Source organism: Canis lupus, unplaced genomic scaffold (assembly GCF_011100685.1).
Source record: "Canis lupus familiaris isolate Mischka breed German Shepherd unplaced genomic scaffold, alternate assembly UU_Cfam_GSD_1.0 chrUn_S1938H2137, whole genome shotgun sequence".
Classification (NCBI taxonomy): Eukaryota; Metazoa; Chordata; class Mammalia; order Carnivora; family Canidae; genus Canis; species Canis lupus.
The window spans coordinates 15018-39559 of NW_023330804.1; the positions used below are offsets into that span (position 1 = coordinate 15018).

At 40.3% G+C, this 24542-nt stretch overlaps 2 pseudogenes; one reads left to right on the forward strand and one right to left on the reverse strand.

Annotated features, from left to right (window-relative positions):
* Positions 1–11547: 11547 nt before the first annotated feature.
* On the reverse strand, positions 11548–12161 carry LOC119878816 (annotated as a pseudogene).
* Positions 12162–12189: 28 nt separating this feature from the next.
* LOC119878815 lies at positions 12190–24379 on the forward strand (annotated as a pseudogene).
* The last annotated feature ends 163 nt before the right edge of the window (positions 24380–24542 follow it).

Sequence of the window (24542 nt, forward strand, 5' to 3'; positions counted from 1 at the left end):
TAAAGTAACATAAAATTTACCATCTTCGTTGTTTTAAAGTGTGCAGTTTGCAGTATTAAGTATATTTACAGTGTTGTACAACAGATCTCCACAGCCTTTTCATCTTGCAAAACTGAAATTCTGTAACCCATTAAATAGCAGCTCCCCATCTCTTTCTCCCTAAGGTCCTGGCAGCCACCTTCCTACTTTCTATTCCTATGAATTTGACTACTTTAGATAGCTCATATAAGTGGCATTTTAAACACAATCTGATCTATATTTTTATTACATATACAGTCACAAGAGCCATGGCAATATGATTTTATATGTTAGTATATTAGCACGTTAATTGTTTCAAAGAGCTTGCATTGATATTAAGTCCCCCTTTATTCAGTACTTTCTCTCCTGTCACCCTCTTTCTCAGACTTCCCACTCTTCGAACCCTTTTCATCATGGCCTTCAAAACTCAATCCCACTGTAAGCAAGCATTCTGTACTCTTAGTCTTAACTGAAACCTCACTTTCCCTGGAGAATCTTTTCTCTCTCCAAACCTATAATGAAGGCTCTTTGTTCTCTTATAACTCACACAGTCCAAGGCCATGGTGATGGGGTATAGGAAGGAGTATATAAGTTAATAGTTAATAGTCTTATGGTTAGTAGTAATAGAGACTCAGGACTAATATCTAGCATAACCTTAAAAAATTATGGACCTATATAACTGAAGAGAGGTATTCTCAAAGATGCAAACAAATATCAGAAATATTATTCCAACTTTCAGCCATTATTTCTACTTGTCTCTGCTCAAAATAATTTTCTCAGGATTCTATGGCCATCTTCTAGGCAGTGGGCAAGATGGCTGCTGATAACAAGGTCACATCATCTTTACCCTCATCTTGAAGAGTACATCTACAATTCAGAAGTACTGTAGTTGAATAGCTTGGGTAATAAAGCTATTCTTTGATCCAGTTACTTTCTGTGCAAACACTTTCCATAACTTTCTATTGGTCCAGCCTGGGACATAAGTCCACTAATTTGTGAGGCTGAACACCAAAATAGATAGCTCCTCCAAAATCACATGAAGTTCATATCTTCAAAGAAAAACATCACAGGCTATCTACTAGAGAAGAAGTGGCATTCTTTAGCACCTCATGTTAGTTTTAAATCATTTCTTCTTTATCTTCCTCTAATAAAAGCTAACAAACCTCTCCTCCTTTGAGACATGTTAGTCCAGCTCCTATTCTCAGCCATCTACTGTCATTGGTCAATACTTAACTTAGATGGGTTTGGCACAAGTTTTTCAAAATATTTATCATCATAGTGTACTACTTCCATGTCCATTTGGATGACTTCTCCAATAGCCTAAAGTCTTAAGTTCATAGTTCCTTGGTCCCCTAAAATCTAGTCTTCTTAATTTTCTTTTTTCTAAATCTTATCAACCATGGAATTTCTTTTTAAAAAACCTTAAGATTCTAGTGTTAATCTCTCTGACCACAAATTCTGACTTTCTCCCACTGTGTCCACACAGGACATCCAACAGAAACATCAATTGATAAATCATGGTAGACTGTATTAAGATTGTGCCCCAGGCACTGCTACAGTTCATACACCTTGTCTCTGACCTGCTTGCCCACCTGACAGTGATGCAGCTGCCCATCAACAGCGATTCCAGCTCTGACCAGATCTCCTCCTTTGGGTTTTCTGAGACCAATCAATCTAGGTGTACATGCAATAACATGTAAAAGGCACCAGCTTTAATCTCAGGTCATCCAGATGTTGTGAGCATCAAACAAGTTCCCTCTGGCCACATGAGTTCCAGTTTGTTTCCTCAGGTTCCACTCTGTCCCTATGGACCTCAGCTTGCATTTTCCTTTCCTATGTGTCCTGCTGACCTACACTAACTGCAAGCCCACCATCATATGCAGAGGGGACTTAAAGATATTATTTCTCCAGTTTCCCTTCATGATGATTAGCAACTTTTCTCTGATCTTCCAACATCACTGTTAAGATTTCTGTGCCTCCAGGTTCTTGTACACTTTGTACGATCTAATCCCTACAATAAATCTATTTCATATCACTCATAGGGGTACTCCTTCCCTAGTCAAGCTGTAACTGAGACACCTGATTGGAGGTTATTGCACAAAACTCTGAGAAGTATCTATAGAAAAATAAAAGTACTTAAGAAGCAAAAGAATTCACATCAAATGAGAATTTATATTCTTAGATGTGTTTGAAAGTTCTGTATGATTGGAAATGAGAGGAATAGCAGGACTGAAAAACACTCATAAATTTTATGTCTCAAATCACTTAGGATGCTCTTTCTATGTAACCTCATCCCTTTTTCCATTCCACATAAAATCAAGAATCATTAACAATTTTTTACTAACTGGTCCTATGCTTTTCCCCACCAACCTCAACCAAACATTTTATGTTACATTTCAGCACAAAATGGTAGATTCAGCCTATTTTCCACTTTTCTTCTTCTGTATACCCCATAAGATTATAATAAGGATTATCTAAAATTATAAAAACACAATAACTAAAATAAAATAGTGGAAGCATACAAAAACAAGTACTTTAACATATTTCTGGAATATGGAAATTGAGAAAGAATACCTCTTGTGCTAAGCTCTAGCCCAAAATAAGAGAGAAGGAGGCTTCAGCAGATATGGGAAACACCTTGTCCAGCAGAAATCAAGATGCTTCAGAATAGAGACTATAGGTAGAAGAAAGGTCAGGAGAAAGTGGACATGAAAACGAGATTAAATGAAGACCTGTATAAGACATAGACACCTGTCTTCTCACGCAGAATGACTTGTAGTTAGGCATTTCACTGGTGCCAGAAAGCAAAGCCCCTCTCCTTCTAGTATTAGTTAGAAGAAAAGGCAGCTGGCTCACTTCCCTCTAACTATAATGTAAAGCTTCTAGCCACCAAACTTCTTCACATACAGAACACACCATAACCTTTTAATTCCCTCAGTTTGAAATAGAAATAGGCAACAAATGACTACCAGAAAACTGAGGGAAGGTTGCAGTGTAACAGAAAGACCAAGATAAATAACAAAATTATCCCCTAAACAAAAAGAATATCCAGGAAACAGCAGAAGAGAAGCCTTAAGTAAAACTTTAGTGTCCTTACACAGAAAATACTAAAGAAAAATCAACAAATTGAGAATCAATATAAAGTCTAGTTATTAAGAATTCTAAAGAGATGAGAGCAATTTATCAAAGAATTAAAATAAGATAATTCTCCGGAGATGAAAGGAGGACCTGTCTCCAATCTGGTAGGGTCTACTTGCAACCAATGGTATGAATTTAAAAAGAACCACACTTGGGCACATTATTATAAAACTTCAAAACTCCAAAAGTTAAAAGATATTAAAAAGCTTCCACAGAGGGCTGGGAAAGACAATTGTGTACACAGAAATTAGAATCAGAAGCATTGATTCCTGGGATTCCTGGGTGGCTTGGTGGTGGAGTGTCTGCCTTTGGTTCATTCTGAGGCCTGGGATAGAGTCCAGCATCAGGCTCCCCGCAGGGAGCCTGTTTTCTCCCTCTGCCTGTGTCTCTGCCTCTCTCTGTGGGCTCTCATGAATAAATAAATAAAATCTTAAAAAAAAAAGCATTGATTCCTTTTTGTTTTATTAGCGACACCACATAGTACAGCAATATTTTTAAGGTTCTGTGGGAAGCTTTTTTCCAACTTAGCATTCTCTACTGCAGCCAAACCATTAATCAAGTGGGAGAGAATGAAAGAGAACTTTTTGGTCTGAAAGCACTGATAGATTTATCTCCATACCCCCTTCCTTGGGAAGTTCCATGAGGAGTGGTGACAGGTATGAGAGTTGTGTGAGGTAAACCCTCATACTCATAGCAGGATGACACTAGGAAGTGTCAAAGTTGATAAGTCAAGAAATCGCATTATACATGATTTATTGGAGACATGGAGTTAACCACCAGAATAACAAACAAAACAAAAAAAAATGAAGTTGTAAAAGTAGCGACTTCTAAAGAAGGACTTAGGTGGTAGGGTATGTACAACTTTAACCATGTACATATATTAACCTGAAGTAATTTTTAAATGTACTACCAGAGCTCCAATTAAAATTCTTTGTCTAATGTTTTATAATATTAACTACATGGACTGTGGTGAGCAGAATGATGCCCACAACAGGCACCACATCTTGTGAATATGTTATCTTATGTAGCAGGAAGGGACTTTCGCAGATATGATTAAGGTTCAGGATCCTGAGATGGGGAGATTAGCATAACTTAACTAGGTGGGCCTGACATAATCACAAGGTCCTTAAAAGTAGAAGAGGAGGGCAGCCCCGGTGGCTCAGCTGTTTAATACTGCCTTCAGCCTGGGGTGTGATCCTAGAGACCCGGGATCGAGTCCCACATTGGGCTCCCTGCACAGAGCCTGCTTCTCCCTCTGCTTGTCTCTCTCTCTCTCTCTCTGTCATGAATAAATAAATAAAGTCTTTAAAAAAAATGTAGATGAGGAAAGCAGAAGGGAGTCAGAGGAGATGTGACTAGGAAGAGTAGGTGGAGAGGTGTAACTTTGCTGGCTTTAGAGATGGAAGAAGATGCCAAAAGTGTAGGCAGTCTCTGGAAACTGGAAAGGCAAAGACATTGATTCACCCCCGGAGACTCCAGAAGGGAATACAGTCCTGTTGACCCCTCAATTTTATTTCAGGAAGATCCATGGCATGCTTCTAACCTGCCAAAGTATAAGAAAGATTTTTGTTTTATATTACCATGTTTGTGGTCATTTGTTACAGCAACAATAGGAAGACTAATACATGGACTTACATGACTGGAATTAACTCCTTTTGATGTTTTCCCATCTTAGACTATTATTTTCCTTTCAGCTATTACATTATGATCAGGTTTTCCATTTTAAAGGGCAGCAAAACAGACCCTTTGCTTTTCCTATTTTATAGGTACTGGCTTTTTTGATTAGTATTTCAGGCAGTTTACCTACCATAGTATCAAATCTTCCTTGGTATCAATTTTGGATCCATTATAATGTGTCTATTTTCAGTGAAGCCATGATGGAACATTTTTTGATGATCTTCTTTCCTAGAAACCTGAATAATTTCATCTGATTGCCCATGTCTTTTTTCAAGAGCTTCAACATCCAGAAACCACACTTCTTTCAGAAACAAAAAAGAAAGCGATTAAGTGAAAGAAAAAATGATTCTGTTTTTTTCTGACACAATTAGTTTATTTCTCTGTATCAAGTCTTCTAGACATAACTTCAGGTGTCACAGCAAGGTCAGAAGCTTTTGCTAAACACTCCACTTAATAATCATGTATTTTCATTTAATTATACCTTAAAGTAATTTTATGGTTGTCATTATATATGTACTAATCTTCACTTTCTCTAAACTGAAATTCTCTTTGCCTCTTTGTGGGGAAAACATGGACTTTGAGCTAAATATATCTAGATTCCATACCTGGCTCTCTCATTTACAGTCTACATAACCTTGGGCAAGTTATTTAACCTCTCTGAGCTTTCTCCAACCATAAATACAGAGGTTGTAATGCTTTATACTGCCTACCTCACCTCTGCACTACTGACATTTTTTTAAATAATAAATTTATTTTTTATTGGTGTTCAATTTGCCAACATACAGAATAACCCCCAGTGCCCGTCACCCACTCACTCCCACCCCCCCCCCTCCTCCCCTTCCACCACCCCTAGTTCGTTTCCCAGAGTTAGGAGTCTTCATGTTCTGTCTTCCTTTCTGATATTTCCTACCCATTTCTTCTCCTTTCCCTTCTATTCCCTTTCACTATTATTTATATTCCCCAAATGATTGAGACCATATAATGTTTGTCCTTCTCCAATTGACTTATTTCACTCAGCATAATACCCTCCAGTTCCATCCACATCGAAGCAAATGGTGGGTACCTGTCATTTCTAATGGCTGAGGAATATTCCATTGTATACATAAACCACATCTTCTTTCTCCATTCATCTTTCGATGGACGCTGTTTGTTGTAAGGAGCTGTCCTCGTGTTTTTCAGCAGCCCTGGTCTCTCTATTCGTTAGATGTGAGTACATCCCCCACTCCTTGTTACAATCAAAATTTTTTCCAGACATTGTCAAATGCCCCCCTGGGACAACGATTACTTGTTTGTTGAGTGGGTTAAATGAAATTCTGTGAGTCATTTAGCACATTTTGACGCATAATAGGTACACAATAAATGTAATTTTTGTATTATTGGTAGACCTGGGTTCTCAATAATGACAACAACCACATTGTATTGCATAAAAACAAAGAATGAGAAATCAGAGAATGAAAATTTTTAAGTTATTATTATCAGGGTAAGATTGGCTATAATTCAGAAAGGAAATAATTCAGTATTAGTTCGATTAGGATTATAGGAGTTTGGTTGTGCCTATTCTGAGGGAAGGAGAGGAGGGAACCTGAGTAAGTTAAAGCATTTGTGAATTTGACAGATACCAATTTCAACACTAGCTGACATTTTTTTCTTCTTTTAGTCCCCTGAGAAAAACACAGCCATTGGAATTATTTTTTTAATAATAAATTTATTTTTTATTGGTGTTCTATTTGCCAACATACAGAATAACACCCAGTGCTCATCCCGTCAAGTGACCCCCCCAGTGCCCGCCACCCAGTAACCCCCACCCCCCGCCCTCCTCCCCTTCCACCACCCCTAGTTCGTTTCCCAGAGTTAGGAGTCTTTATGTTCTGTCTCCCTTTCTGATATTTCCTACCCATTTCTTCTCCCTTCCCTTATATTCCCTTTCACTATTATTTATATTCCCCAAATGAATGAGACCATATGTTTGTCCTTCTCTGATTGACTTATTTCACTCAGCATAATACCCTCCAGTTCCATCCACGTTGAAGCAAATGGTGGGTATTTGTCATTTCTAATGGCTGAGGAATATTCCATTGTATACATAAACCACATCTTCATTATCCACTCATCTTTCAATGGACACTGAGGCTCCTTCCACAGTTTCAGCCATTGGAATTTCAAATTAAATTCAAGCCTTATTTCCAACTGTCTGATAATGTAGAAAGAGTTCAGCATTGAGAAACAGGCAGGAAAATGTCTAACCATTCTGAGCCTATTTCCCTATCTGCAATATAAGGAGCAATAATATTATTACTTGATAGTGTTTTGTGAATATTCTGTATTTCATCTGGCAACCTACAATAGAAATCAAGGATTAAGCACCTGAGACCCTACCATTTATTGGTACCTCCTATGAACCAGGCATTGTCGAAGAGCTTGGCATATATTAACTCACTTAATCTTTAAAACAAAGACAAGAACTCCAAGAGCAGGACAGCACTAATCTACCCCTTTTTTTTAGAAAGGCACCAAGGTGCTAAGGCACTTGCCAAAGGTCACATGACCAGGGGGTGATGGAGCTAGAATCACAACCTTCCAACTCCAGAGTCTAAACTTATAACAAGTAACATTTCCTAACTCTTATCCTCGCCTAGTTAGATATATATAGCTGGAGTCTGCATAAGGTCCCTTACTTAGGTTGATGGAAATGCCTTTTCACTTTGTTTTAAAGAATCTGGGGTTAATAAAGAAGACAGATGTGATAATTCAGATTCCAAACTCTGGATTCAAAGTCTTGTATAAATTTGGATCACAGTGAAGGACAAGAGCCTGAACATTTAACAAACCAGAAAGGAGAGTGATTAAAGACTTACAGTGACCAAATAGCTAGGGATTAATTGCTTACAAAGCAAGTTTATTTTTATTACAAGAGGTTAATTCATTTATGGATCATGTGCAAATTTTTTACAAAGTATGGGGAGAAGTTGGAGCAGAAGCAGATATCTCTGAAATGTTCTCACCTTCCTGAGAGTCTATAGGTTTTAGAGAGAAGATGTACATGAAGAGAAAATAAATGAAAAGAATATACATGGTTTTGGGTTTTTTGCTTTTTGGGTTTTTTTCTGGGTAACTGTTTTACTTGTTGAGACACATATTAGAGATGCCCCATTAGGAAAAGTCCTTCTGATATTACCATTCACTGCAGTATTTAAAACTAAATGCTTATGCAAATTTTTTATCACAATCTTTGTTAAAAAATAAATCCTATATTAAAGAAACATTTTGTTCAAAATTTTGCCTAAAACAAGAAAAATCAAATATTTGCTTTTTTTTTTTAACACAAATTGGTGAAAAAGCGTGTTGGGTTGAATAATAAATTAGAGTCAAGACTAGGAAGGGTCCTCAAAGCCATTCTAAGAGTTGTGAAGGTAAACTAGTGAATAATGAGGGTAGAAAAAAGAAACTGTATCTGAGGGACATCTCCCAAGGAGAGTGGATAGGTCCGCAAAACTGATTAGATTTAAGGAGCGAAGCAAAAGGCGGAGCAGAGAAAGACTCCAAGGTAGATAAGTGGTGAAGCCATTAGCCAAGACTAGGCAAGGCATCCCCTATCCCCTGAGAGGAGAAACAGCGGAAGAAAGGGAATAACAAGCAATAGAACGACTTCAGTTTTAGAAATGTTGAGATGGTGCTTAATACACAGGTGTAAATAGCTGATGTGATACTGGGTATATGAATCTGAGTTTGCAATGATTACAACCATAAGAATTTTTATTTATTGCTAGACTCTACGCTAAGCATTTCGTACTCTGTAGCAGAAGCTGCTATTTCTAAATATATGTGCTCCCTCAATAACTATATTCACCTTTATTGATATTAAGAGAACCCATGATTTGTGGCTAAGTACATAGCTACTTGGAAAGAGACTGTGTGTCCTAATCTTCCTTGGCTAGGTGTCATCATGCAACTAAATTCTGACCAATGGCCTGGAAGTGGAAGTGTTCTCAAAGAAGCCCTTCCTTATCCTTCTTAATGCAAGAATGCAAACAATGACATGGCTAGGATAGACAGATACTTAGATATGGAAATCATCCATAGTACAGCAACCACACAAACCAGTACCTGCATACCAGGAGCACCACGTCAGAGCCCTAGCACCTAGTGAGAATTATTTGTAAGACAAAAGTAATTTGTCTCTTGTTTAGACTACTAATATTTGGATGTTCTGCTTTTTAAAACAAAACCAAATCTTAACTAGGTCATGTACATCATCTCATATAATCCTCATAACAACACTATCATTATACCTAATTTAAAAGTGAGGAATGAGGGGTGACTGGGTGGTTCAGTGGTTGCGCATCTGCCTTTGGCTCAGGTCATGATCCTGGGGTCCTGGGATTGAGTCCTAGATGGGGCTCCCAGCAGGGAACCTGGTTCTCCCTTTGCCTATGTCTCTGCCTCTGTGTGTGTGTGTGTGTGTGTGTCTTATAAATAGATGAATAAAATTAAAAAAAAAAAAAAGAAGGGAGGGATGAGCCTAAGAGAAATGAAGAGAGAGATTTGTCCAAGGTCATCCAAACAGGAGAAAGTAGAGCTAGAATTTAATCCAAGAAATCCAATGGCAGAGGCCATACTCATTATCACTAAGCTTTATGAAACCATCTACTCTTTGATTTATAAAGGCATCCCACCCAGATAAAAATCAGTCGTTTCATTTTTTAACTTTTTCTTAAACTATAATATATGTAGAGAAAAGAACACGTCCGTATTTTTTAAATGAAGAGCATATTCAAAGTGTTATCTGGTTTCTAACCTATACTCTTCCTCCTCATTCATGTGCTCATTTTCCCTTGTCCCCAGATGACTATGTAAGCATCATTCTTTCCATGTTTATTTTATGACCCAGAAACACATTATTAAAGGACTCTGGAGACTTCTCTTTTGTAGGCTAGAAAACCACAGGTCCTTATGCTTTTATTTATAGATTTAATTTTCCAACTACTTGAATTATTCCCACTGTAAATCTTTAAGCATTCTTTTTTTTTTTTTTTTTTTTTTTTTTTTTATGATAGTCACAGAGTGAGAGAGAGAGAGGCAGAGACACAGGCAGAGGGAGAAGCAGGCTCCATGCACCGGGAGCCCGATGTGGGATTCGATCCCGGGTCTCCAGGATCGCGCCCTGGGCCAAAGGCAGGCGCCAAACCGCTGTGCCACCCAGGGATCCCCCTTTAAGCATTCTTTAATCCCTCTCAATCTTTTACCTAAGTACCCTTCATGGTGGCAAACTGAGCAGCATATATGGCTTGAAAATGGGTTTTTCACAGCACTTCCTTTGTGCCAGGCCAGGATTCATGCATTATCCCACCCATCATATTGAGTAGATTTAAATACTTGGTGAGTTAAGAAGTTCTTTCTGTTTTTTGGAGACAAAGAGGGCTTTGTGTCATTGCTGAAAAGCCACATAAATAACTTGAAAACAAAGAGTTTGTCAATTACAATCTGTTCTTTATATTTTCAGGATTTGAATTTGGCTAGCCATAATCCACTAAAAGTCATCTGTAGACAGGAAGGCATGGGAAAAGTGGTGCAATAGTTTTCTTTCTGGGACAGACCCAGGGGGTCAGCAAATAGGGAGAGGTACACCATGCTCGAGAGGTAAATTTAGAGCAGGACAATTTCCATGGGTTAGGACATTGTCATGAGGAGGAATAAGCTCAAGAAATACAACTTGCTGTCACACACTCCCAGAAAAATCCAGGTGCCCAAATAGCTTAGATTCAAAAGAAAGATCTATGCCACTGTGAAATTCTAAAATTTAGAAGTCTAGAAGTTAATTTGTTTCCAGATATTTGGGTAAAAAAATTTAGAAAAGAAACATGCCTTTTGCTAAGAAGGAGTACTCAGAGGTAAGATTAGAATCTCAGAAGGTTCTCTAAAGATGCTCAGAAATATGGAAAATTGAAAGTTGAAATTCATCAACACTGTAAATTAATTACAGAGATGAAATAATCTTACAGGAAAGAAACAAAAGGAGTATCATTACAAGCAAATAGATAAATAATGTGAAAGACTTGCAAGTTCTGGAGATACTATCATTAAAATGATTTTTATTATTTTAGTATAATGATAGGAACATGAAATTTAGATCCAAAAGTCATGTGCATCACACAAAGAATGGATTTCTCTAATATATGAAAACTGCTGTTAATAAATTTTAAAAAGACCTATCACCCCAATGAAAAGGGACATGAAAAGATAGTTTACAGAAGAAAGACAAATAGTTCTTCTATATTTGACATAATGCTCCACTGTACTCATAATATGACAATTAAAAATTAAAACTACCAATGAAATACTTTTCATCTCTCAAACTGGCAAGCATCAAAAAGTGTAATAAAGCATTATTTGCAAGACTGTGTAACATAGACCCTTTCATAATTGCTGGCAGGAGTGAAAATTGATCCAATTTCTTAGGAGAACAATTTGGCAATATCTATCAAAATTACAAAGGTATACATCCTCTCACCCAAAAGCTTTGCACCTACATCCTTAAGTCATCTACTCCCACATCTTGAAATGACTTGTGTTCAAGGCCTTTATATTGTAGCATTTTAAAAACCCGAGTATAGCTGACACACATTGTCACATTAGTTTCAAGTGTACAACATAGTGATTAAAAATGTTTATACATTATGCTATGTTCACCACAAGTACAGCTATTTTTTTCCTTTAAATTCATTTAATTTCAACAATCTGTCAAAAAAGAGCCAATAAACAAATACTGAATTACATTTTGTTGGGTTTTTCAAACCCTCCAACTGCAGACTATATAAACATCTTGTGTGTCTCTCATTCTGACCACCCTGTTACTTTTCCATATACCACAGGCCACCCATAGATACAAAGCCAGGGGCCAAAGCCGGTACAGTCTACTTGGAGCCAGTAGACAGAAGGGGATGAGGCCTGATGAAGCACTTATGGACAAAATATAGTTCACCGTTGGGTTGAAGTTCTTCAATATAAAGAAGGAGGCAACAATGACCAAGACCAGGAATAGGGTGTTGTTATAGAAGATGGAAAATGTTGTAGCTTCATAATCAGCAACTTCATTCTTCTTCCACAAAATTCTTTCATCTTTTTCCTTTCAAGACATCTTTCTGTTATCAGCTTCAGAGAGTTTTCGAGTCACTTCTTTGGAAACAGCATCCTCCCTCTTCTATGCTACTTTGTGTTTGAGAACAAATTTCACGTTTTTGTATGCGAAAGCCACCAGGTTAAGTGCTTACGAGGGTCATCACACTGTAGAGCATGGCCAACTGAATGAGATCCATATGCCATATTCGCCAATACAGCCAGATGGGGATGGCTGACACGATGAAGGCGTTCCCGAAGAAGAGCGCGGAGGACTTGGCTGACAGGTTGCCACACAAGGCTATTGCAGTATCATGGACTATATTCCTTATGCTGTGCCTTTTATTCCTCTGACTTATTCATTCCCTAACTGCAAACCTGTATCTCCCACTCCCTGCACCTCGCCCCCACCTCCTCTCTGTCAACCATCAGTTTGTTCTTTGTATTTATAGTCCCGATTCTGCATTTTTTTGTTTGTTTATTCTTTTTTTGTAGTTTTCTTTTGGATTCCACATGTGAGTGAAACCATGGTATTTGTCTTTATCAGTCTACCTTATTTCACTCAGCATAATACCTGCTAGGTCCATTCTTCTTGTCTCTGAAGGCATGATCTTATCCTTTTTATGGCTGCATAATATTCCTCTGTGTGTGTGTGTGTGTGTGTGTGTGTGTGTGTGTGTGTGTGATATCTTCCTTCTTTCTTATCTTTTGATAAGTGTCCTATTGATGGACACTTAGGTTGCTTCCATATCTTGACTATTGTAAATAATGCTGCAGGAAACATAGCGATGCATATATATCTTTTCAAATTAGTGTTTACATTTCCTTTGGGGTAAATATCTAATAGTGGAATTATTGGATCGTATGATATTTCCATCTTAATTTTTTGAGGAAGCTCTGTACTATTTTCCACAGTGGCTGTCCCAGTTTATATTCCCACCAACAGTATACAAGTGTTCCTTTTTATCCACATCCTTATCAACACTTGTTTTCTTGTCTTTTTAATTTTAGCCATTCTGATACATGTAAGGTGATATCTCATTATGGTTTTGATTTGCATTTCCCAGATGAATGATGTTGAACAACTTTTCATGTAGTCTGTTGGCTACATGAAACAGACAACATGAATGTTTGTATATATTGTAACATTTTTACCATGATGAAAGATTTTAAACTATTTAAATCCTCACTGGTAAGGGCCTCGTTTGATCAATAGTGAATCACTCAATCAATGCACTACTTAGTTGTTTCAAATAAAAATTGAAGATGAATTCTTTATGCATAGATCTGGAATGATTTATGTGCAGAGTTAATAGGTGAAACAAGTAAGGTACAGAATAAAACGTATAGTATATTAGCATCAGCATAAAAAATGGTAGAGGAGACTTCTATTCACTAGTATATGCATAGAATATCTCTGCATAGATAGCCAACTAACTAACACTAACCTAATGATATTGCCCCAGAAGGAAAATGGGTGGGTGGAGGACAAATGTCAGAGGGAAATTTTCTCTGCATAACTTTCTGTATCTTATAAATATTGACCATAAGAAAGTAGTAGTTCTTTTTTATCTAAGAATAGTTCACATACAATGTGAATTGTTTTTAAATTAAATAAAAGCTAGATTAAAAAATGATCTAGGCTTGGGCTCCGCCTCTCCAAGAGTTATTTTAACCTATTTTGAAATACAATTTACTATTTTGGAATTTCCCTAGCAATAAATGGTACTTCTTGCCTATCACACATTATTTCAGAGAACCAATGAGAAAACAAGCATGAGAGCACTTTGTAGACTATAAAGTACTATGCAAAGGCAAAAAAAAAAAATGTGTCTATATAACAGTATTGAATGAGCCTAGATCCTTACTATAAAATAAATAATATTCTAATAGTTTTGTTGAAACTCAGTTTAAGAATATCATACAAATTCTAACCCATTTATTTGCAAATTGTTTATTCTGGCTCCAAAAAATGATTTTTTTAGCCTTAAACACAAAAAAGAACTCACCTCGTGTCATGTAATATTAAAAAATAGTCATGTGTAACTCAAAGAATAACACATTAATGTACTAGGAAAGGGAACACCTGGGTGGCTCAGTCCAGTAAGAGTCTGCCTTCAGCTCTGGTCATGATCCTAGGGTCCTGAGATGGAGCCCGACATTGGGATCTCTGCTGAGCAGGGAGCCTGCTTCTCCCTCTACCTTCTCCCTCTGCACCCCCTTCCTGTTCATACTCTCTCTCTGAAATAAATAAATAGTTTTTTAAATGTTCTAGGAAATTGATCTCAAAAAATCCTACTGTGAGGATTTGCTTACCAGGAAGAGAACTTTTAAAGAATAAACAATTACCCCAAACATGAGAACATATGTATATAAATGCAAATTATCATATATCTAATTTACCCCAGAAAGAGATAAATGCCCCATGTACATTCTAGAATGAGAATGCCATGTATGATTCATTTTCTTGCCAACTTCTGTTGATTGATGATATCTTCTTGTATCATTCTGTTGAATGAGATTCCAAGGCAAACTCTGGACTTAATGGGAAAACATGCAGCAATAATTATGTCTGCCATGTATGTGAGAGTAAGGAACAGTTGGAAGGCCAGACACAGTCACAACTGCTCCCTACATTTGCATATGTTTCCCCTTTCTTCTTCCTTTCTGCCCTTCAGCACCATAATTTTCTACAAAAAGATTACTAGGAAAGAGGTTCAGGATAGGATTTAGGCAGACTGGTAGTAAGAAAGAAGGAAGTGTTCTCCTCCCTAGACTTCCTAAGCAAGAGGAAAGGATGAAGAGATGGAAGAAAAACTTGTTTGGAGCTCAGTTAGTTTTTCGCTCTGGTTATTATCACGACTAGTTCATATCAATACTACTAGATTTCATTTATATACAATGTAATCAATGAAGGTCAAGAATGTCCAAACAATAGCTCATTTAAATCAACATTAGAATCCACAGAAGCTGAATGATCTCCTTTTTGTGTATGTCTCCTTTTTTTTGTTTTGAGGTTTTTATTTATATGAAAGAGAAAGAGAGAGAGCGCCAAAGCCTTAAAATGTATATAACTTTGATTCTCTATTTAAACTTTAAGGGTATGTGGTCTAGGTAAATAAACATGGCTACATGAAGAAGATAATTAAGGAAATGCTTGTCGCATAAAAGTTTATAGCAGCAAAACTTTTGAAACAACCTAACCAGCTAAAAATTGGGGATTGGTTAAACAAATTATGGGATATCTCTACAAAGGAATCTATTGTCGTCATACCCATGATGTAGCAGATTATCAAATCAAAAGATGCTCCCTAATCACCAATAAGTGACAAGAACAATTATAAATTATAAAAGGAATGCATAATATAGTCTTCTTTTTGGTGATACTAGAATATTGTTGAAAGCCTACATACCAAAATATTAACAGTGGTTATCTATGGGTGGTGGTATCACGGGGGATGTGTACTTCTTTTACTTTCTACATATATTTATTTCCAATGCATTCAATAGACAAGCATATCCTTTGTAGTAAGCTATACTTGAAACTTCAAGAGGAGTAGACTTTGTTATATTCATTGTTTATGTCCAAGATATAGCACAAAATATTGCACATAAGTGTTCCATAACTGTGTGTCGAAGAAAAATATATTTAAACATATATTTATATTTAGTTATTATAAATAAAATTCATATAGGATATAAATATAAGAAATATATATTCTCTAAAGCAAGAGTTGTGGCAGTCGTAATCTCAGAGGAAAGCAATATGTCACCAACATGACCATTCACAGAAGAAACAGTCACACAGGTCAGGCCAAATAACTACAGTTAAAGGAAGAAAACCACTAAGTAATCACCAGGTGGCAGGAGATAGAACCAGCAACTTAGCTAAGGAAGCCAATGAGTATAGTGAGTTCTAGAAACGGCATCCTCCACAGAGGGCCTAAGAAATCCAGGCTCTTGGCCAACAGGACTGACTCAGGCCTCCTTCACTTCCTTCTGGAATTCAAGTGAAAATAACTCCTCTCTTCTGAGCCTTGATCAGTAAGCTTGTTTCACACAGCTAGGGTGGGTGCTTAGAACCCTCCAGTGGGCTGGAGACATTTTGTAAGATAGGGAGTGTAGTCTGGAAGAAGGAATTTTTGGATTTTAAATGAGAAACAACTCTGCCATTATCAGCGTGTGAGTTTTGCCAAGTTGCATTTTTGTTTTACTTGTTAAGTATGAATTAGAAAAATAGCTGTTTGTCACAAGATTGAGGACAAAATGGATAATGACTGAAAAAAAATTAAGAAGTACCATAACTAGGTGTTAAACTATAAAACATATTACCTTTACTACCTTAGAAAGAGAGAAATGCCCCATGTACATTCTAGAATGAGAATGCCATGTATGATTCATACGGAAGATGCTGAAATATAATATGTACTTAGGTTTTGGAGACCAGATACAAGTGGACTTGGGTGGCAGCCCGGGTGGCTCAGAGGTTTAGTGCCACCTTCCGCCTGGGGTGTGATCCTGGGGACCCGGGATCGAGTCCCACGTCAGGCTCCCTGCGTGGAACATGCTTCTCCCTCTCCCTGTGTCTCTGTCTCTGTCTCTCTCTCTGTGTCTCTCATGAATAAGTAAAATCTTCAAGAAAATGAGTGGACTTGGGTAACTAGATGAACACATGCAAATCTATTGGTTAAGTCTCTGCACGGAAGCATTCCTAGGTTTTTAGGTTAGGTTTTAGCCACAAATAGAGGTGTTAACTGGAATAGCAGGGTGTGATTTTGCTGATTTTGCTGAACTTCGATATCTAGAGACATGTCCCAACAGCACACAGGAATACATTTGCATTCCATACTTATTTTCCTATTATCTGAGCTCTATCTTCTATTCCACACCAAACAGCAAGCCCTTCCAGACAGCCCCATTTGTACAAATAAAGAGCCATTACTAATTTGTCATGAAACGCAGAAGGGGGAAAGTGCAGCACAATAAATAAGTGTACTGAACAGTAACAACAAAAGGATGTGAAAGATTGCATAGGTTAATGATTAAAATGATAGCCAAAGGGATGGAGTAGCTGGGGAGGGGTTAGGGATTCTTAAAGGAAAGCCCATTAGAACTATAAACAGAATGATCTTTTTTATTAAATCTGCAACTTCAACTCATTCAAGGTGGCTTTAATACAAGAACATAAGAGACAACACAGTGTGTGGCAAATGAGCTGTGATGTCAAGTAGAAATGACTTCATTGTTGGCATTGGACTTATTAGCTAAGACCTTGAGCAAGTAACTTTTCTGAGCCCCAGTTTCAATATCTGTTCAAAAAAATAAGAGAACGTTGTAGGAATTACTGATAATCTATGTGAAGTGCGGGATCCCTGGGTAGCGCAGCGGTTTGGCGCCTGCCTTTGGCCCAGGGCGCGATCCTGGAGACCCGGGATCGAATCCCACATCGGGCTCCCGGAGCATGGAGCCTGCTTCTCCCTCTGCCTGTGTCTCTGCCTCTCTCTCTCTCTCTCTCTCTGTGACTATCATAAATAGATGGAAATTTAAAAAAAAAAAAATCTATGTGAAGTGCACAGCTGACATGTAGGTGCGCATTAAGTAGTATCCATTGACAGTGATGACCTCTCACCCATAAACCTCAACCAAGTAGTTTTATTCAAAATAAACTCCTTCCTCTGAAAACATAATGGAATTAACTAGGGAGGGGAAATCCTCTCCTTGCGCACTGAAGGTGAGTCACTGGCAGGCAGGCAGAAATTGCACAAAGGGAGTGTTTCTGATTTGAATATTGCTCAAAGTGAAAATTTTAAGCAAGATTTTCCAAAATAGCTTGGTGCTCTTTTGGTTTTTCTTTAAGTGTTGTGAATTTAAAGAATTTATTCAAAATCTGTTCCTTAGGGCGCCTCGGTGGCTCAGTCAGTTAAGTGTCTGCCTCCGGCTCAGGGACCCTGGGATGGAGCTCCACATCAGGCTCCCTGCTCCATGCGGACCCTGCTTCTCTCTCTCCTGCTACCCACCACCCCCACCCCCACTTGTGCTCTCACTCCCTCTCTCTCTCTCTCTTTTTTTTATCTCTGTCAAATAAATAAATAAAATTTTTTAAAAAGAAAAAGAAGAGTATAGGTAAAGTAAATGAAACTGTAGACATATGCAGACAAATATTTTACACGGCTGTTTTTATGGAACTGTCAATCAATCTCTCTCTCCCTTCCCCTGCCCTCCACACACACTAAGGATGAGCATCATTTTAGCTAAACTCAATGTCAGCCTTGCTTCTTTGTTACCTTTACCTGTCCTTACTCAAATTATTCTCCTCAGATTCCAAACTGGTCCTCACTATCCGATTGTGTGAATCCAAGATCAGACATCTCTAAAGCTTATTGTCTACGTGGCCATGACATTATTGTTTGGCTGTCTTCATCAACATGACTTCTATTGTCTTCATCAACACAACTTTTTTATTCTAGGAAGCTCTGGAGCAGAGAGATAAATGTTTATCGATTCTCAATGCTTTTTGAAACACTCACCTCAAGACACTCATCTTATGTCCACCAATCCAAAACTAGTTTATCATAATCATTAGCTAATTCTAATCAAGCCCTTGTATTGAAAGACCCATTTTAAACTCAAACCCCAAAACCACTTAAATAGTCCAACATTGTCCTTCCTGCTCCAAGATGCTATTAAAACTTTGCCAAGGAAGAAAGCTTACTTACCATGGTAAGCAACAAACTCAGTTTTGCCTTAGCAACAGGCTGTTTTGGTAGTATTTTTAGGGAGCTAGCATTCAGCAATTGCAAGCCTTGGAGCGGGTGTTCTTAGTTTGATGATTATAGTATATAGGAGGGGGGTGTATGGGTATAATTTGATCTATAATAAGAAAGTTTTTATATCTAGTGTTAATGTGGCTGCTGCCTTTTACTGTTTTCTTCTGTCATTACATTCATGCTTTACCCTAGTGAAATTCCCTTAAGCTTTCTTCTAAATGCTGTACTCTCCCCTCACTTTCCTTTGTTCTTCTGGTGTGCAATGAAAGGTCTCAGGCATTCCGCACATATAAAAGACTATAACCATGACCCCATATTCACTAGACAACAACTCACTGAAGATTATCATAATCCTCCAGAGGACCCTTCTCCTAATTAGCAGATCTCTCCCTGGTCACACTAGCTACACAGCTCAACCTGGCCAGTCCAGAATTGTTACATCTCTACAGGTGGTTACTGAGACAGCTTCACAGCTTCTGAGGACAAAGAAGACTGTCTTTTCCATGGAAGAACAATGCTTCAAAACATCCTTTGAATGGCTACTTTCTAACCTAGGGAGTCTCAACTCATGTTATTTTATTGCAGATTCCTGTTTCCTATTTTTAAATTCCCCTCACCCTTATGACCACCAACTCCCAGCAAGTTGCTGCTTTAAAACAGGTGGATCTTTGCAACCTAATGTTTGTAGTAGTCAAGACCAACACAGAAATGCTTTTAAGCATTTTATGATCATGGAGATTCTGATGCAACCATTGTAAATTATAAAATCATCATGGATCAGCAAAGCCGTGCTTCAGTTTTCCATTTGGAAACCCAGCAATGAAGTGTTTAAAACAAAAGAACAATGTGAAGATAAGGCAGAAACAAAGATTGGTATCATTGGTGGGCTAGCTTTTCAGAATGGTAGAAGATATTCACTTTTTTTAAAATGAGGCAATGAGTGTAAATAATTAATAATAGCAAGTTATATAATGAATAGCTTCCTTGCCCCTTGTTTCATGCCTTTTTAAAAACTTTTCCTTTTATCCTTTTGGTCTACTTTTTAAAAAAGTTAGTGTTTCATACATTTTGAAGTGGCATAACTAAGGCGAGGCCACAACAAAAATATAAAAAGAAATATAGAATAACAGGTAATAGCTGCTTTTTCTACTACGGACTTATAACTGTTTTTTTTTTTTTAATTTTTATTTATTTATGATAGTTACAGAGAGAGAGAGAGGCAGAGACACAGGCAGAGGGAGAAGCAGGCTCCATGCACCGGGAGCCCGATGTGGGATTCGATCCTGGGTCTCCAGGATCACGCCCTGGGCCAAAGGCAGGCGCCAAACCGCTGCGCCACCCAGGGATCCCCAGACTTATAACTGTTAATTTCTATTTTGCATTACTTCTCCCGGAATAAATGAGAAACAGATTCAAAAAAAGGACCTAGAACATTGAGATTTTTAGTAATCTAACCCACTCCCCACTTAGCAGAGCAATACATTGACAGCAGTGGTGAGACACAAGCTTTTTATTATACATTCCCTAATTTTAAAAAATTAGCGTGTTTAGAACATGCATGTACTATACATGCATAAATTTTATACATGTCTTATTATACCAATATAATTCATAAGACATGTATGGTACACAAAATTGAAATTTTGTTAAGTGTGGAGGCTAAAAATACAGAAATAGAAGATACCAATTTTTGTGTTTAATCCAAAAGATTTTCCTACATTCCCTGAGATGAACTAGTCTGAACTATCAAATTAGATCTTTCAAGGTTTTCCTTGCATCTTTAAGAAAGTTTATAATAGGGCAGCTCCGGTGGCTCAGCAGTTTAGTGCTGCCTTCAGCCCAGGGCCTGATCCTGGAGACCTGGGATCGAGTCCCACGTCAGGCTCCCTGCATGGAGCCTGCTTCTCCCTCTGCCTGTGTCTCTACCCCTCTGTCTGTCTCTCATGAATAAATAAAATCTTAAAAAGAAGCGCAGCCCCCAACACACCAAAGTTCTAGATTCTCTCATTTTACCTTAAATAGATTAATTAATTAATTAATTAATTAATTAAAAAATCTCACTCTCAGTCTTCATCTCTGGGATGATCTAGTTCTGCAAGGAGAAAAAGCAGCACTGGGGTGTAAGAGGCAGAGACACAGGCAGAGGAGAAGCAGGCTCCATGCAGGGAGCCCGACGCAGGACTCGATCCCGGGACCCCAGGATCATGCCCTGGGCTGAAGGCAGGCGCCAAACCGCTGAGCCACCCAGGGATCCCTCAAGGGTGCTATTCCTGACAAGAGCCTCCGCGGCAGCCAGAGCAACGTCCAACCCAACTGGCCTCAGATCATTTCATAATTCGGGGGTGGGAGGTGGGGGGTGGGGAGCTTTGAATCTCTGTCTTGGCCCCTAGCAGACTAACCTAGGAAAACAGGCTTGTCGGGGAGAGAGAGTGAAAAAGTGAACCAGGGGACATTTCGGATGCTGGGGTGCGGCACGGAGTCTCGTGTTTATTCTTCGTGCCTGGGACACGGCCGGCTTTGAATCAGAACATTAAATACACAGCACCGCAGCCTGGGCCCGGCCCGGCCTCTGGCGTGTGGCGCGAGGCCCTCCGCCTCGCCAGCGGGCCCGGCCCTGGTTCCGCGCTCCCGGGAGTGCCGGGCCCCCGCGCAGCCGGCGCAGCTCGGGTCACCCCTGGTGGGGGTTTCTCCGCTCCTGCCTCCCCCGCCGACGCCGTCCCAGGAGGAGGGCGGAGAGGCGCGGCCGGGCTTCCTCGCCGGGACCCCGCGGGCCTCTGCGCGGAGGGCGGAGCGGGAGGGGGGCCCGGCGAAGGCGGGAGAGGGCGAGCCGGAGGGGAGCACGGGGAGGCCGGGAAGGGCGTCACTGCTCGCTCTCCGCTTCAGGAGCCGGCGGCAGAGGCGGCGGGGCGGGGCGGCGGCGGCGACGGGGTTCGCAGCGGTCCTCGCCTCCACTCCTCCGTGGGCCGCGCGGAGGGAGCGCGGGCGCGGCCGGCTGCACCCACCCGGGCCGGAGGGCAGGGCGCGGGGGGTGGGGCTGCGCGGGGGGCTCCGCGGGCTGGGCGGCCGCGCGTCTCCCGGACACTAGGGCTCCGGCTGCCATCGGGCCGCGGCCGGGACGGAGCTCCCTGCGCTCCCCCGGGGGCCTCGGCGGCGCGGCCCCGCAGCTCCACGCACGCGGCGATGCGGGCGCGGAGGGGCGGGCGGGCGGGGGCGCGAGGCTGCCGCCAGCCGCCCGGAGCCGCTGTCCACTGCTGAAGCGCCGGCCGCCGGCGCCGCGCTGCCCGCCTGGAGCGACTCTGCTAGTACGGGACGCACGGGATGCCCGGGACGCCTCGCTCGCAGCCCGGACCTCCGCAGGCTGGGGTTCTCCTCGCCCGCCGCCGCCTGCTGCACTCGCTCACCCGCTTCGCCCCGGAGAAGGTCTGCCTGCCGGCCGCGCTGCCCCAGCGCCTTCGTCTTCAGTTCTCCGGCCTCCCCGTCGGCCCGCGTGGCGCTGCAGACCCCGGCGGCCAGGCGCTGCGGCTCGGCCTGCGCGGCGGACCCGGCGCGGCGGTGCGGGGCCGCTGCGCTGGGGCTGCGGGACTGCAGGACGTGCTGGCGCTCTCCCGCGGCCCAGTGCTCCCGAAGCGCTTCCTGCGCCTGCGGCACCGGGGCCGCCCGAGCAGCGGCCCCAGCCTTGGCCGCGCGCGCCCCCGCCGCTCCGGGCGCAGGTGGCCGGCGACGACCGCCGAGGCACCGGGGGCGTCGGGGAGCCCCGCTCGGGGGCTGCCGGACCCGCTCCGCTTTCTCTTCTTCGGAACGCACGGCTTTTGGGATGAGATCCTCTTCACTTTCTTGGGCAGGCAGACGGGCCGACCAGCGGCCACACGTCGCTCTGGTCCTCCTTTCTGTAGGGCAGCTGCAGCTTCGTGGTGGAGAAACTCTACTTCCACCTGCACTGGAGCCGCGGCTGGAGCACCTGGAAGCGGTGCCCGTCTACGTGACCTTCCTCTACGCGTGGGAGCTGTGCCGGGGCCTGGGCCTCCGCTCGTGCGGCGCTTGCTCCTGGGACTATTCTCACTACCCACTCAATTTCATGGGCCTCATCACCCTGCTGTATTTACCTGGTTGGATATTCCTTAGTGTGTACCAGGACCTACTTGGTGTTGTGCCGGGTTCAGTACATACCAACTATCTAAAAGAAAAAAAAAAAGTCATTCGAGTCCCGCGAACCAATTCGATTTATTTTTACACGTTTAAAACGGAGTGGTTTTTTTAGCCTTTTAATTTTTATACGGTTTCCTAAGCTCTTCTAATATGTTTTATTCGACTTTTCGGTTTTTCTGACACTTTGGAACCTATGCATAATACAACATTTTGAAATTTTACTCGAAACATAACTCAAAGTACTTGTCAATATTTAAAATCCCTTACAAGCCCAAACAGCAAAACCATGATACCTTAACATCAGAAGCTGTAGTATATTCACTTATTTGGGCATGGGTGGGTGATAACTACTAGGTTTTTGTTGTTGTTGTTGTTGTTTAAGAATGAAGTTATTCAAATCAGAAATTAATGATCTACAAGATTTGGTGAAATTTTCTAATTCAGTGATTTTTTTTACTTTCTTTTTAATCCAATTTCATTTTAATTCCCTGCCCTATTTACCAATCACTGCTGAAACTCAGTGTCTTTTATTCCTAGAATGACAGTTAATAACTCTTAAAGTGCCTCCCTCTAGCGCGCAAGTGGAAAGAAACTGACAAATGTGAAAACACATCCTATGGATCGATTTTTAAATAAATCTTTTCTAGCAACTCAGACAGGTGACACTGTGTTAAGATTTTTGATCTTCATCCTGGAGATGATTGTTTTTCCAATGTGGATTAGCCTTAAACGCCAAGTGTGTTGACATTGATCAGATGCTGTGTTATCTATAGTTGTAAACTTTTGTTGTAAAATGTTCACCTTATATGCCCAAAGGCCAAGCAAAATTTTATCACCCACAATAGCATTCTAACCCTAAGGACTCTTTCTACACGGAGCTTCAAGAACAGAAACAGTTCCTTGGAATAAAATGAACCTGAATGTTCATTATCCTCGCATTAGACCTAATTGCTTACCGTGAATACAGATAGGCGTTTTCAGAGTATTTCTGCCACGGCTCACTTGTAATCGTCTTTCTTTTTCCTTCTGGACCCACAGAGTTCTTGGGCCAAACCTGATGTGCTAATGTGCAGTATAAATCAATGATAGCTTTTTGGTGACTCATTATTGTCTGGAAGCTCCAAAGTTCAATGAGATGATAAAAACCGCTTTAAGAAATCATGTCTAATCAATAATAATGTACTTTAAGGTTGTTTGTTGTTTTATTATATTTAGAAAAGATGTAGAATTGAGTATAGCTCAGCCAAGGATGACTAACACTTTCTCAGTTTTCGTTATGAAAATTATGAGGAAAACTTACAGTTTGTACAAATGAATTGTTTCCGCTTCAAATTATTAGCTTGTCTATGCTATGAAAGGGGACTTCTTTCTGGTTTCAAAAAATATTTGCTATGGCAGTGAAAACAAATATGTATTTAGATGATTGTTGGGAATAATTTTGAGAATGTTATTTTAATTCACTATCTGAGGTTGTGAGCTAAATTATAAATAATGCAATATAATCAACCCCACCTGTGGAATGGATCGTGTCAAACTGATTATTTTAGCTAGTCAAAGCTGAGTAGCAAACCAAATGTTTGCAGAAAGTTAAAGTGTCACTTTATGAAACTTGGTCATAGGTAAAGGATTTCTGAAAACACTGGCCAGAGAAAAGTAGAAGTATAGACACTAAAGTTAGTCAGA